The sequence below is a fragment of the Thermobia domestica genome, chromosome 5 (assembly GCF_964235325.1).
Source record: "Thermobia domestica chromosome 5, izTheDome1.hap1.1, whole genome shotgun sequence".
Classification (NCBI taxonomy): Eukaryota; Metazoa; Arthropoda; class Insecta; order Zygentoma; family Lepismatidae; genus Thermobia; species Thermobia domestica.
In genome coordinates this window covers 15,113,506-15,129,806 of record NC_137458.1, presented here as the reverse complement: position 1 = coordinate 15,129,806, position 16,301 = coordinate 15,113,506, and positions in this window count along the sequence as shown.

The following is a 16,301-nucleotide window of genomic DNA, read 5'->3' as shown; positions in this document are numbered from 1 at the left end:
ATGCTTTACAAATCAATTATAACTACAAAGGAAGTATATATAGATAATAAATATTTACACGCATTTTTTTTTTACTAATTTGCAATCATTAACGATAGTTGTATTCTTGACCTCTCTAGACATTCAAGGAACTGCACATTTCCTAAACGAAATTTCCACTAGGTATATATATAGAATTACTAAATTTAACAAAAGATTTGAATGACTTCTATATTATTAAAAGTACAAGAATCAACTACTTAAAATTCTAGGGATTATACACACTACATAGAATCGCAAGACTACCGTATACAGAGTATAACTACATTAGTTAATGAAGTATTTAATTCATGATTTTTTTTTATTATTATTATTATTATTATTATTATTACTATATGTAAATTTTTCTTTTTCTCTACATTTTGTTTTTGGATACATTAATTAAAAATTTACACTTTATCACTTACTCCAAAATTGTCAAAACAAACCATTAATTATACGATAAGAAAGGGAGCCAGTTTGTTTTTATGCTCTTCTAGTCTTTACCAAAATTGGGTTACTGGGACTCCCTGAGGTCGAAGGTTATCCACTACCGGAGGGTAGTTGGGAATTGACACTCAGATGTTTTCTATTCTTTTTTTTTTTTTTTGCTACTACACTCCACGCTGAGGTCAGGGTGGTGTGAAGAAAAAGAAATTATACTACAGCCCTGTCTGGTAAGGGTCTGGTTTTTCTTTAATCAGAGAACGGCCAAAAGAAGAATTTCTATGTTTCATACAAGCTTTCGAATGAAATGAAGGCTGATTTCTTTTAGCACGAAAGGGATAACTAGAACATATATATATATTTTTTAAACGCTTTATAACATTCATCCTTTTAAACAATTTGAATTCAGTACGGAACAGCGTATGAATGTTTCGAAATGAACCCCTTTTAAATAGCATTTATATGGAACACGGCTCAATACAGGGTGTTCATAAACTAAATGGCAAGTTTATAGTTACGTCTAAAATACCTGAATTACAATATGACGCAAACGACCAATATACAAGATCAATTATGGTCTAAACTTTCAACTTTTACATTTAACAATATGCCAATTAACGCGTGGTTCAATATTATTGTTTAGTGACTATTGTCACGCAGTTGAACAGACGCTTAACAAAATCAATCAAATAAATCATCTCAATTTATAGAATGAACTGCTACAAATAATTAATCAACGCAGTTGAACAGACGCTTAATAAACTTAATCAAATAAATCGTCTTAATTTATAAAATGAACTGCTACAAATAATTAATCAACGCAGTTGAACAGACGCTTAATAAACTTAATCAAATAAATCGTCTTAATTTATAAAATGAACTGCTACAAATAATTAATCAACGCAGTTGAACAGACGCTTAATAAACTTAATCAAATAAATCGTCTTAATTTATAAAATGAACTGCTACAAATAGTTAATCGATAAGAGAGGTAGAGTTATAATATAGAATTTCAAATCAACATATATTTAATTGTACTATTCGCACAGAGGTACTTCACTTTTACGTCATTTTATTAACAAAGGAACCAATATAACTGAAGTACTGACGTTTAGAAATTAACAATGAATTTAAATATAACTTCAGGCAATTATCTTGTTGCCTTACTATGATAACAACTACCTTTTACAGTAAAATATTGATATCATTCAATTGGTAGGTCTTAATTTCAACCTGGATATTCACCAAAATTCATATTAATTATCACATATAGTAGATATCAAAATACAATTATCATATGCATTATACCGCATAATATATCAAATGCCATTATCATATTTATTATAATGTATATTCACGTTAGAATATTATTAGAATTACAGCTTAAAATATCTATTCCTAGTAAATACAATAATCAATATATCCAAATGATAAAAATAGTATGTGCCACAACTTTATAGAAATACAATCGAACGGGAATAGACTATAATTACTTAAATACATTTAAGAACAATTAATACAATTCAACGAGAATTCCTTACAGGAGACATGATGTCGACTCTTAGATACAAATTAAGTTGGCACTCGGACGGCAGGAGGCAAGAGAGGTATAATAAGGATTACTTTTAGCCTATTTTCTAGTATTAACTCATATGACCCTGGGACTTACATTTACTTCGCATTTATTCATAACTTGAGCTTTGAGGAATTTAACCGCGTATTTACATTTTTGAGACCTTTTGGGATATCTAGATGCACAAAAGAACGATTTATCGTTTCAAATAGGAGACAAGAAAGAGTTTATATGCAATTACACAATTACAAAGTGATCAATAATGCACTTATTTACTAAACAGGGCGGCTGTATCTGACATTTAGGCCCGCTAAGGATTTCATTCTAGAAAATAACTCGATTCCTGGACTTGCAAAAGCATTTCTTTTACTCATGATATTATAACATCACTAATTTACTCGGAAGCTAGAAAACATAACAATACTTGATACATTGAACAAGCGAATTTAATTATCTCTTCGGACAACCTTAGGTTTTCTTAAGGACTCGTGCTTGGACTCATTAGGGAGCAAGAGTGCTCAAAAGGATTAGGTCTACACAAACGCACCTTTGATTAGATTAGGCACTCGCGAGCAAGAACATTTATGACCATTTAAATACAACATTAGCTTCCATACATATCATTACCATCTCGAAAAGCACATAATTAAAACTTTGACACAATAGGGTGTCTTTCGAACGAAACACTGGGCTTCCTTTCGAAAGAACCAAACATTCTCTGGTCGTTCGTTAGTAAACTGAACGATAATAAACAGCTGCGGGACCTAGGGGGTCCATAGCGACCTGGGATGTAATAGGAGGGTCCCGTACCTTTAAGGGGGTAAGCCTTCTCAAAGATCCGGCTTATCATCCTTACAATTACGCGGACGCACCATTATACAATAAGGTCGATATAACAGAGGATCAACATTAGAGATTGCGCGATTCTCAGCTAATACAAGCGATAGAAACAAGCGGCAATTCTCTGAAACGACCAATTTACGCTTTGGGGCTGATAATTGTAGTTAATTATCACGTTTGATGGAATTGGTACTCTTTTTAGGAAAGGGAATTGACACATCCTAACCTAATCTATACTCCATGAATTATTACTGGAACAAGGGAGAGGTATGATCACTGTCTCAATATTTTCCGACAGGGTGTCTCCCAACGACACGTTCCAAAATTAGATAGCTCGCTAAAATTTACAAAATAATTACACAACTCGAGGCATTAGCGCTCGGCAAGGAATAGCAAAATTAATAACAATACTACAGAGCACGGTTTTACGTCCTGAACAAATGAAATTATTAACACAATGACTACGGTCGAATTTATCGTGACCGGAAAGTGATAAATTTATAGATAATTCAACTTCTAACATAATGAATAAGAAAAGATTCATTGATTAATAATGTCTACTAATAAATTATTTAAACGTCTCCTTAATTAATAACAATAGCTAAGCACAAACGGAATTATTAGGATTAATCTTTCTACTACATTAAGTTCACATATTTCTTCCTTAATAAAACAGCCTTCCACTGGCAATTAAAATTTACAAGAGCTTTATTCAAATTACAAAACTTTGATGCCAGGGACTTCAAAAGCAATAACGCATATCCTAATACTTTACGCTCTTATCATTTAATCAAAATACAAGGGATCTCGCGGTTTTTGAATACAGGGTACTATACTTCAGGGGTGTCCCACATTAGTGTTGTCTTTATTCAAACACGACTTAAAATAATAAAATAACGAGTTAGGATTAATATTACAACAACTTATTAAGAATGGTCTCTACTTAAAACAAATTACTAACTGAATTTATTGCCCTTTTAAACTTTCAATCTTGGTATACTTAATCCTCTCATAATTAACAAAAAGCGCGTCCATTCATAAACAATAAAATTAAATTGGCCTCCAAGAGAATTTAAAATAATTTGAAAACTTCAAAATCACAGTAATGAATCTCATTATGAACTTTTACTGAGAAACGAAACATATTAAGGCTTTAGTTCGTATAGTTCGTGTAAGGAATCTCTTTAGCACCTAACATAATATTTAATTTACCACTAACGCTGAGAAGCCAGTCGGGGAAAGGTCAAGAATTTACCCACAATCAAAGAACTAACAACGCGTGAGTATAAGGACTCACAGAATGAAAATTTCAAAATAAATTTCAAAATTTCAATGATGTTTGTTTTGACTGACTTGTTCATTAATTACACAAGCAGAATTTGAATACTTGGAGTTCCTACACCAGCCTTACGACTGGTGATTCTTGAAATGAACCTCGCGAAAATCCATTGCAAGAATCGAACTCAGAATACGTTGAGAAGCTTTGAATACAGAACGGAATAGCTTTCATCTCGATAGGTGGAGAAGGAAGTATCCGTCCCGCATTTGGCGCCATAAACCTTCTCAAGGTATTGTGTTGATATTTTTCCCTACAGTTTTTAGAATACTAAGACAGTACACAACCGAGGAATGCTAACCAACACATTTCCTTTTTCTCGCCTTTTTTTCTTTTCACAAAATATATAGATATATATATATATTTTTTTTTTTGTTTTGCCCAGCTGGGGAAACTAACAGAGAACAGATGTTTTCTCTCTGTGTTGAAGAAAAAGGAACGAACTATTCTTTTGATATATGGACTGTTTCTTTTTCCTTCCCTCATTGACTTCTCTAGAACAAGCAAAATGATAGCTAAACTTTCAGGGTAGAAGGGGGCATTTGCCCAACGCAACACATCAACACAAAATGTTTACATTTAGATTTAAATTTCGAGCAACTTAATAGGAAACCTGTCATTTCAATTAACACAATTTAAACATTAAATTATACGTTACTCATCTAGAATATAGATGTGACCCTAAGCAAACAATATAACACAATGAAAGTAATAATATAAATAACTCCTGCTTTGTCATTTACAAAAGCAACATAGGATTCTATAATCAATATCAATTAACACATTATTAGATGACGAGCTAATGATCGAATCCCACCGCTGCCACCAAATTTATGTCGGGGCCGGTGGCAGGAGGTGATCAGAACTTTTGCGGCCACTGGTGAGGGAGTCCCACCACAGGTCACGAACATAAAAAGAGATTATTAGCGACAATATCTCTACCAAAGGTAGCCGAAATCAAACTAACAGAATAATTAATAAAGGACCACGAAAGGTCTCAAGAATATCACTGACTTAGAGAGTAGCCTGACATTAAAAATGTAATGGAGCTGAGCAGTCTATGGGGCTCGGCAATTTATTAGTACGGTAAGGAGGAGGTCCGTCCTGTTCAAACAATGTCCGACTAACCAGGCTGTCGGCAAGGTGAGTTGATAGAGAGAGAGAGAGCAGGATGAGTGCCTATGTATGACAATAATTAATTACAAAGTTCAAGCACGAGTTTACGAGATTATAAGGGAGCCTTGATCCATGAATGTCCCGCAGGTAATTGCCAGCACTTTAGGGCAGTGGCGGCTCCAAAGGGGGGTCACTAGTTAACGTGAAGCCCACACAACAACGAGATTAATTAGCACACCAAAATAATAGACAACTAGGACTCGTGCAAAGAAATAAATATTTGTAGCGGGACGACAACTTAATAATTAGGCACGTATTATACAACAATGAATTAAAATTAAAGCTAATGCAATGGAGACAGGATTACTAACACACTTAATGGACCTCAAATACATAAACTTCATAAGACAAGGTCAGGCTTGGCTATACTTAAATAATTCAGCCTAATAATAATTTAATCGATAAATCAATAAAAATGGAAGAGATAGTTATCGCTAACAACCTTAGTTGTAGAATCACTTTATAAAAACACAAACGTTGAAATCGGATATTGGGTGCACAGAAGTAGACGTGATTCTGAGTCGATGCGAGGAATCAAGATGCACAATTAAAATCACTAAAACAATTTAAATCACTCACCTCGCAATTGAACACCTACATAGATGAAAGAGTTCCAAGTGGCCTCTGGAGATATCGTCGAGTCCTGTATAAGTCCAGTTGAGCTTAGCGTGGTAACAAGATGTTCGTTGCAACCAAGAATTCCCAGAAGATGTCTGTATTGGTTCGAGCGGTAAAACCAACGAGATGCTTCCACTTCCTACGGAGAGTGAAGTTCTTTCTCCAATCGGAATTCTCACGGCGAATGCAGGAATAGTACTGGAGTCGCAGAACACACACACAGAAGGGTGATGGTTCACTCAACTACAAAAGATAAAGAGTTCGGTCCTCAACAGGCGTGACTGGTGTAGTGGTTCTCGTAGGAACCAGAGAACGAAAGAGATGTGATAATAATGACTTCGACGAACGGCTTCTTCGGAGGTACTTTCTGAGAGAATATAAGTAGGTGAGGTCGTACTTTGAAAACGTTAGATAGGCGTTTTAAATGACTGGGACGCCGAGTTAGAAGTAGTATGAGTTTTATTGTAAGTTGCTTTTGTACAGCGCAGAAGAGTTGATAAGCAATAAGTTGTTATACATCAGAGGTAACTTTAGATGACGCACAAGTCTAGTGGCGTATGCGTGAAACTTGAGAGGGGTCAGAATATGACCAATGATAAAAGAGAAACAAGGGCAGTTCAATGAAGAGATTGAATTACGACTGCCTGCATGTAGTAGTAGTAAACTTACTAGAAACAACGTTCAGCACAGTAACAAGGTTCTTGCTGTATTGCACACACGAAATGAAAACAGAGATGGTCCTTGGTAGGAGAACGGAGATGACGGAGTTCTCCACTAACACAGTGTAATAACACACTCTGAGAATGCACTAAGTTCTTCTCTCTATGACTCTAACAAAGTCAGAGAAGAAACGCAAGTCCGGCGGGCGAAGGACAGAAGCCTGAGCCCGAAGAGTGGGCCGGAGCCCCCGGCGACGAGCACGAAGCTCGTGCCTCGTAGACACACAATGATTTCCCCCTGAGAACAGCTTGTACAGCTATTTTGTATTCAGGGAGTTTATTCACACGTTACGTACGTGGGAGTATAGTAGGGTGGTATCTTCCCAAAAGGGCGGATACTCGTGTGCAATGAAATTAGTCTTTACGTTTAGATTGGGTACTGATAATCTAAACGACTATTTAGGGTGTTAACTAGAATAGTCACGCATGCGCGTTATTACAAACAGTATAAGGCTTTAGCGTCATCTAGTACATAATATCCAAATTAAAAGTCAAAGGTTAATTTGATATTACAAAGAAAATCAAGCTTTATCCAGATTTTACAGGTTTCTTAATCGTTTCACAATGATACCAAAAATACAAGTGTTCCCAAGACACTTATTTTATACGGTGTCAAAATAGACATATTTAGTATTTTCGAAGTGTCAACTTCGGCGCCAAAATGTTAATTATACGTCTACCATGTTTTTGAGAACATCTGGGCTTAAACAGAGGACAATGAGAGTATTCAGAAAATAACATCAGACTCTCAGATAAGACACAAGGGTTAGATATTCCCTTGCACGTGCAGCGAATCGAAGGTTATAGGTTACCAATTCAGATCTGTTTCTCAAGATGCAAAGAGGGGAGAAAAAGATATGAGTTTCCTCTTACGAGAAAACAGCTACTTTAAGTATTCGTCTGGCTTAGTCATTCCACAGAAAGAACAAAATATAAAGAGAGAAATTTAACATTGACTAATACCTGCAATAATTACATGGCAATAAAGCAATTAAAAGGTTTTTAAATAGTAATTATGAATTTAATAACAGTAAGAAAAGCAAAAAATTAGGTCGGCCCGAAGGCGCCTCAGGTCGGCCGCTACATTATTAATGTTTAACATGGAATTTCATAAATGTCTGACTACAAGTATTGACTACGTTTAATAGACAACACAGTGTCATGAATAGTTTTCAAAAGACTATTTGATAATAATTAACATATGAAATGACATCTGATTTAATTATCGTAAATAATTAAATAAGAGTCATTGATAATTAACATCGGAAATACCAAAATGAGAATTTTTAGATTTCAAACAACCAAATTAAATTTATGAAGTTAATTAAATATTCCTCTTTGGTTTTTTCACCATGTATATATTTTTTTGTTTTGCTCAACCTTGTGGAGTTTTCGGGTGTTTACACTTAATTAAAGTTCTAGATGAGAATACCCAGAACATATAACCAAAAGTTTTTATATATATATATATAATCAAGCAAGCAGACAAGGAGAGAGGATGTCTCATGATGGCTGCGAACAAAAATGGAAACTACACTACTTACTAATAAAGTCTACTAATATAATCTACTAATAATATAACTTTAACCTATTAGCATGAACTACAAATGTTTTTCTTCGATTAGCAATAGTACAATTAACACCTTTAACTTTAACTACTTTGTAAGGACCGATCCACTGTGAACCCAATTTCTTGGATCGTCCTCTTCTAACAGATTCATCTTTAAGTAACACTTGATCGCCTACTTTAAACAATTGTTCTTTATGAGAGGCGGTCTTATCATATTGTTCTTTGTTTTTAACCTTAGCTTGTTTCAGTTTTGATCTAGCTAACTCGTAACTGTTCTGAAGCTTCTGCTTTAGGGTTTTGATGTAATCATCATACGCGTAATTAATGTCGGTAGTTTGTTTCTGTAATATACCAGGGATGTTAGCCATCCGGCCAAACATCAACTCGTGTGGAGTATAGTTAGTTACTGAGTGTGGAGTTGTATTGTAAGCAAAAGCAGCGTATGGCAACCAGACGTCCCAGTCCAGTTGGTTTTCAGACACATAATGCCTCAGATACTCAGCAAGAGATCTATGAACTCTTTCAACGAAGTTAGTCTGAGGGTGGAATGCACTAGTATGTAGTTTCCTAATCTGGAACATGCGACACATTTTCTTAAAGGTATCGCTCATAAAATTAGTACCTTGATCGGTTAAAATGGTTTGAGGTATACCGAAAACACAAACAAATTTCGTCACAAAGGCTTGAGCTACGGTTTCTGCATCTTGTTGCTGTAGGGGAATGGTCACTAAATATTTCGATAATTCATCTTGGCATGTTAAGATGTATTTGTTTCCGAGAGAACTCTCAGGAAACGGCCCTACAAGATCTAAAGCACATTTCTCAAATACTACTTCAGGAGTGGTGGTCAAAACCATGGGAAGTTTGACATTAGGTTGGGTGAGTTTGTTCTTTTGACACGACTCACATTTCTTTATGTATTCTTCGACATCGGTGTTTAGTCTTTTCCAAGATTTCGGATCGATATTGTTCAACTCTAAGTACGCTTTGATTTTAGCTATAGTTCGATGGATACCTTGGTGTCCACCGGTAGGAAGGTTGTGAAACTCTTTCAGAATCTTACTCTTTGTTTCTTCGTCAAGGGTAGAAGGTTGACCTTCTGGATCGGGATCTAAATATGCAATACGACTCAATGCATCAGCATTGGTATTACGGACACCTGCTTTGTATACAATCTTATAATTATATTCTTCTAGCTTAATTCTCCATCTTAAAAGTCTACTACTAGGATCTTTTACACTAAACACCCAAAGTAAAGGTTTATGGTCAGTCACAAAGGTGGTTTCCTTTCCAAAGATGTATGGGCGGAATAGTTTGGCAGCCCAAACTATCGCAAGTAATTCACGTTCGGTTGTGGAGTAATTTCTTTCAGCATTATTAAGTGTACGACTAGCGTAAGCGATTGGTTTGTCTTGGCCAATTTGGCCCTGAGACAAGATAGCTCCAATTGCGACTTCTGAGGCGTCACAGGTAATAATAAAGGGACGGCTCATATCAGGATATTGAAGGAGAGGTGGTGTTGTCAATTTTTCCCTCAAAGTTTGGAACGCTAGTTCTTGTTTAGTTTCCCACTTGAATGGAACATCTTTCTTTAACAAAAGAGTGAGAGGTTTGGCTATATTGCTATAGCCTTCAATAAATCTACGGTAATAAGAACTTAATCCTAAAAATCCACGCAATTGCTTGACATTTTTCGGATGCGGAAAATGTAATACTTTCTCAATTAAGCGAGGGTCTGGCTTCAGACCTTGATCTGTTATTTGATGTCCTAAATATGTTACTTCCTTTCTAAGAAATTCACACTTATCAGGCTGAAGTTTGAGGTTGTAGGTTCGAAACCTATCAAATACTAGTTTCAATCTTGACATATGTTCCTTTAAGTCTCTACTATAGATACAACAATCGTCTAAATACGAAAAACACTTTAATCCTTGCAATCCGGATAGAACAATATTCATCATTCTCTGAAATGTTGCGGGGGCACCGCATAATCCAAAGCTCATGCGATTATACTCGTAATGACCATATGGTGTACTGAAGGCGGTCTTACTACGGTCTTCAGGTTTAATTCTAATCTGTTGGTACGAACTGGCTAAATCCAAGGTCGTAAAGTATTTTGATTGCCCTAACTGATCTAGTATTTCTGTAATATTCGGTAAAGGAAAGCTATCTCCAATAGTAATCTGATTAAGCCTACGAAAATCTAAACATATACGAATCTTAGGTTTGCCTGATGCATCCATCTTTTTCGGCACTATTAATATTGGAAAATTCCAAGGACTCTTGCTTGGGGAAATTATACCTTCATCTAACATCTTATCGATTTGATTTTGTACTTCTGCCTTATGTACCTCGGGAATACGGTACGGTTTCTGAGTCACGACTGTACCTCGTTTGTCGGGATGAATGGGGATGCTATGTTCAAGCACATCAGTATAGGAGAGTTTGTCTCCCTCTAAATAAAATAAATCATGATATTCTTCACAATGCGACAGTATTAACGCTTTCTCTTCTGAATTCAAATGGTCTAATCGCAAGTTCTGCCTGAGTAATTCTAAACGCGATTTTAATCCTTTAGTTTGACTTGCATTGTCAGATTTGCTCAATGCATAAACACTATGAGATTTTGTCATATCAAGAAATGGTTCAAAATCTAAAGAGATTGGAGGAATTTGTACGTCTACCTCATTTTCGGTCAAATTCAAAATGCTAGTTACACATTTGTTATCGGATGCTTTAACTATAGCGTCTGGCAGGAATACACCGTCTGCCAAAGTACGTTTGGACAAAAATCCTATCCCATTATTTTCAGTCTTAACTTCAATTAGCTTTTCGGTACGTGCTGGGATCTTTACTTTAGTTCCTACATCAATTTTCAATTCAGCTTGTCCGTCATACGAAATTACACAATGATGTTCAAGAAGAAAATCTCTGCCTATTATACCGGCTACATTAGGAGGTAATAAATCACTACGCATTACATGAAAAGTATGAGTCACTCTGTTCTTGCCTATTTCTAATCTAAGGTCTAATGTACCTAAAGTATGGGCATGAAAATTATTGAATCCATGCACTGGGGTGGAGTCACATCTATGTATCTTTCTTAACATTGACTCACGTAAATGGCTATACTTAATAAGCGATAGATCTGAGCCTGAATCTAATAACATTTCGTAATTCTTATTTAAATCCATCATTCGTACTTTAATTTTACCCCTTTCATCGATTATACTCTTAGTGGAACATTCGCATAATTGTGCATAACGTCCAATTGTATCAGACTTAACAGAATTTCGATCAGGTTTCTGAGGTGGGGACACCTTCGTACAATTATTACTCGTTTGTTCAGTGGAACAAAGGAAAATCTTCTTAGCATTATCATTCTGATTTCTATTACTATCAACACGTTTCTCTAATTTAACTCTGGAGGAGTTGTGTTTCGATAAACAACATAAAGACTTATTCTTGCTACAAGATTTTGGCTTGGTGCTGTGGTCAGCACGGCATTTCTCTTTCAATTTACAATCATGCGTGTCAAAGGCGGGATGACGACGCGGTGAGACATTATTCGGGTTTGGTCGCGGAGAAGGTTTGCGCGGTGTACGGCGCTGAGGACACACATACACTGGGCGACGCGGCGAAGGACTACGCGCTGGGCGATGTTGAGTGCGACGCGGAGAATGACTATGCGATCGGCGACGCTGAGTGCGACGCGGAGAATGAGTACACGCTGGGCGATGACATTGAGGACGGCGCGGAGAAGGATCTCGCGCTGGGCGACGCTGAATGCGACGCGGGGAACGGCTTCGCGTTTTGCGGCAACGAGAACTACGCGGAGAAGGACTGCGCGTTTGCCGGTGATGAGAACAACGCGGAGAACTTGTGTTCTTTCGGGTACAAACATGGATACGTTTCTTAGCACAAGTATGGGTACGCTTTTCACGACAATGATATGAGTGTGTACAACGTAAAGCACAACAAGAATTGGAATCCTCTAATTTGTCACTATTTTCACTACAATGTTTATCATGCGGTTCTTCATGCGAGTCTACTGAATGATCACAATCTTCTAAACAATGAACCTTTTTCCTAAAATTTCTCCTATCCTTACGGGAATGAGAAGAGTTATGAGAATCTCTAGATTTACTTTCAGAATGCTTTTTCTCGGAAAATTTCCTATTTCCTTTCTTCTCTGACTTATGGTTATGATTTGAAGAATTTGCCCTATCTTCATTCTTAGAATCTAATGGCTTTCGTCTCTGAGACAATATGTGCGACTCTTCAACTAGAGCGAAATCTACTAATTGAGCGAAACTATCATCTTCTGTACTTTTACCACGAATTACTGTTTGAATGCGGGGATCGCTAATTCCCTGGACAAAAGATGCTTTTGTCAAATGATCAATAAGTGAATGAGCACCAGCTCTTTCAGTTTCACTACATATTTTCGAAGCAGCAGCTTTCAGATCAGCTCGAATTGTATCTAACTTGCTAGCCCATGAGCTAATACCCTCATTTTTGCCTTGCCTGGCAGAAAACAATAAACAAGCATAATAATCAATAGATCTATGTGTAGCATAATTCTCTTCTAAAATTGTCTTAACTGCTTCCCAAGTATCTACGTTCAATCTAACTAAAATACGATTTCTAGGTTCTCCTAAAATTTTCGACTTAATAAACTTCAATAATACAGGCTTATCACGGGGGTTAACTAACCCTTGAGCAATTTCACAACTATCAATAAATTGCCTTAACTTAGAACGATCTCCTGTAAATGGTTCTGCAATAACCTGAATTGCCTGAGAAACTTTAACATATTCTGGCTGTACGTTACTTCCGTCAGCTTCTGCCATGATTAAAAATTCAAATTACGTTTCAACGTAGAAACAACAAATTAATAAATGAATGAACCTCTTAGATTTGCGAAAACTCGAAGGTTTGAGCAATAATGGTTTCTGAGAGGAATTTCTCACTTAACCTAACTAAATTTAAATTCACGATGAGTTTATTCACCTGTATGGGGCTTTAAATGCCTAATTTCAACACTAAAATGCACTGCACTTATTCAATCACTAATGAACTGAAATCACTAATGTGCGTTTGGCGTCACGATACAGTGAGCAGGATGTTTTGCTGATTGATGGCCAGTCAAACAACAAAAGCGTCCTTTTCCCTTTTTCGCTTCCGCCAAGGAGGATGGAATGAAAGTTAAACAGATGGAAAAAAACTTTCAGCACACAAAAAATATCACACATGCAAAATGCACATGCACAAAACACAGTTCACTTAAATAACTTAAACTGGTATCAAAGTTTACGATGTCACGATTATTCCTGATATCCTAAGGCTGTGCAAAAAGTTCACGATATCCTAGGTTGTTCAAGATATCCTAAGTTGTTCAAGATATCCTAGGTTGTTCAAGATATCCCACAAAGCTGACACCAAATTATGTGGCGGGCCGGCGGTATGCGTTTGCTTAGACCGGCACCCACACAAGAGAGTTTTGTAATTTACCAAAATACTTCTATTTAGTCAACCAAAGTTTCTGCAAAACACCAACTATAACTCGAGCGGTAAAGTTATACTGGAAACAGGAACTCAGCTAACAAAACAGTCTGAAGAATCTTAGTATTACACGGTAGCGTTGGCCGTGGCCAAGACTTATCTTCTAATGGAAACAATGGAATCGTTATCCTGATTAAGGTTTTATAACCAAACAATCCTTTGGGATATCTCTTGAAACAAAACTCGACAAATATGTTCCTTGCAGTAAGCCTGCAGTTTATTGGCTCTAAGCAAATTACAAGAACCAGAGCCGGGGCGATAGTGTAAGTACTGTGTCTATATATAAGAGAGTTTAACTTACGTGGCGACGTTCCAATAGGTAGTAAAAATAACTCACTAAATGTCACTGAATAAAACAAACTAACTGTAGCACTTTTCACAAATAAAACAAAACTGCACTAGACTGGGAGGGCACGAATCAGTCCTAGTGGGTAGGTAGGTAAGAGGTATATTATTTGATCTACCGGTCTGCGAACAGACATCAAATAGGGTAGGCTACCAGAGGTTAAGAACAGGTTACCGTTTGATCTACCGGTCTGCGAACAGACATCAAACAGGGTAGGTGTAAAGGTTACCGTTTGATCTACCGGTCTGCTAGGCAGACATCAAACAAAGTTGGTTACCAGAAGGAATTAAGGTTACCGTTTGATCTACCGGTCTGCGAACAGACATCAAACAAGGAAGGTGTAAGGGTTTACCGTTTGATCTACCGGTCTGCGAACAGACATCAAACAGGGAGTCACTATTTGATTACCGGTGCGTTTTAGGCCAGCTAAGCAATAAACTTAGAGTCTGTCAAAACACACATCAAATAGGGGTGCGACAGAACTTTAGCCGTCAACTTCCTAAGCTTGCCAGCAGTTTCTGGAGCGAGTCCGGGCTGAAGCGAAACTTGCGGAAGTAGATTGCCAAGTTCGGAAGGAGGTAACTTTAGCCGTCAGTTTCCTAAGCAGACCAGCAATTATGGGAGAACCCTGGCTGAACCGTCTAGCTTTCAGAAACAGATTGCCAAGTTACCGTGAGGATTAGGTAGGGTAGTACTTTGACCGTCAGTTTCCTAAGCCGACCAGCAATTATGGGAGAACCCTGGCTGAGCCATCGAGCTTTCGGAAACAGATTGCCAAGTACTGGGTAAACCAAGGTAGTGAGGTAGGTAACCAAGAGATTGAGTAGGCAGGCCTCCGTAGAGGCAGAGAGGTCGGAAGGCAGAGGGATGGACAACTAGAGACTTCTTCGTGATAAGTTCCTGAACTGAGACGTACCTAACGAATTGCGTACTCCTCGTAGTCTGCACGTCTCTGAGGGGTTCAGGAGAGGGACGTTGTCCGACGAGAGAGGCCAAAACATGCGTTTTTAAGGGCCTCGGTCGGAGGTGCAAGCGGCACCAATTTACGGTCTGTGTGCAAAATAGTAACGTGTGCAAACGTTGCACGAAGACCGTAAGGTCAGAGGTTGAGCATGCGTGGAGATCTAAAAAGTACCTAGGGCGGAGCCCGAGGGGGACCAGTATCCTGAAAAGAAAGATTATTGGCTTTGCACACGGTTCGGGTGCTCAAGGAGCTCGGAAGAGTTCCACTCTGAGGGGTGGAGCGTCTAGCTATTGGAACGAGCCATGCCATTAACATCTAGATTGGCTAGAACAAGGTGCCTTGGGCGGAGCCAGGCAAAAGATAAGATTGTGTGTGCGCGCATGCGTGTGCGTGTGATGTGTAGTCCTTGAGTTTAGGTGTGTGAGCCCCTTTCTCTGGAAGAATGATATTACATCGAGATATTACAGAGAATTGTACAAATAGTATCTTAAACTATAAACATATACTAAACATAAAAGATTTCAAGTAGTAAACTTGAAAGGTTTTATACATAATGAACTCAAGACCCTTCAACAGTTTATCTTACTTGTTTTCGACCAAAGACATACATATATATTTAATGCTTCGAAGAACGAAAAAGAATCTTCTTTTTAGAAGCAAAAATGACATTTAAAAAGATACACAATCTATATGGGTTTTCTTAACAGATTCTACCAATAAGAATAATAATAATAATAATAATAATCTAACTTGTTAAAAGACTACATAGATATAGAAAAAAAACTAAGCTTCTGTATCGAACCAGAAGGGGAGAATGTTTATCTAAACTGCGGTTGACCTATAGGTCAGAAAGGGGGAACTCGGTGAAGGCAGACAGGATGTCTGGTTTCCAGCTAGGAAAAAAAAGAACACTCAACACGAATTTGTATTTTAAAAGAAGTAAATGAAATACGAATTCTGTTGCAGTTTTAAAAATGTAAAACAAAAGAAATAATTATTCGCAAAAAATAGTTTGCGAATTTGCGGCACTACAGTAGATTTGTTTAACAGACTCATTACCTTATCGGCATCATCCTTGTTTTCCATGCTGCAATAGATTATTGACAGTAAGTTGCATTACTACTTCGAC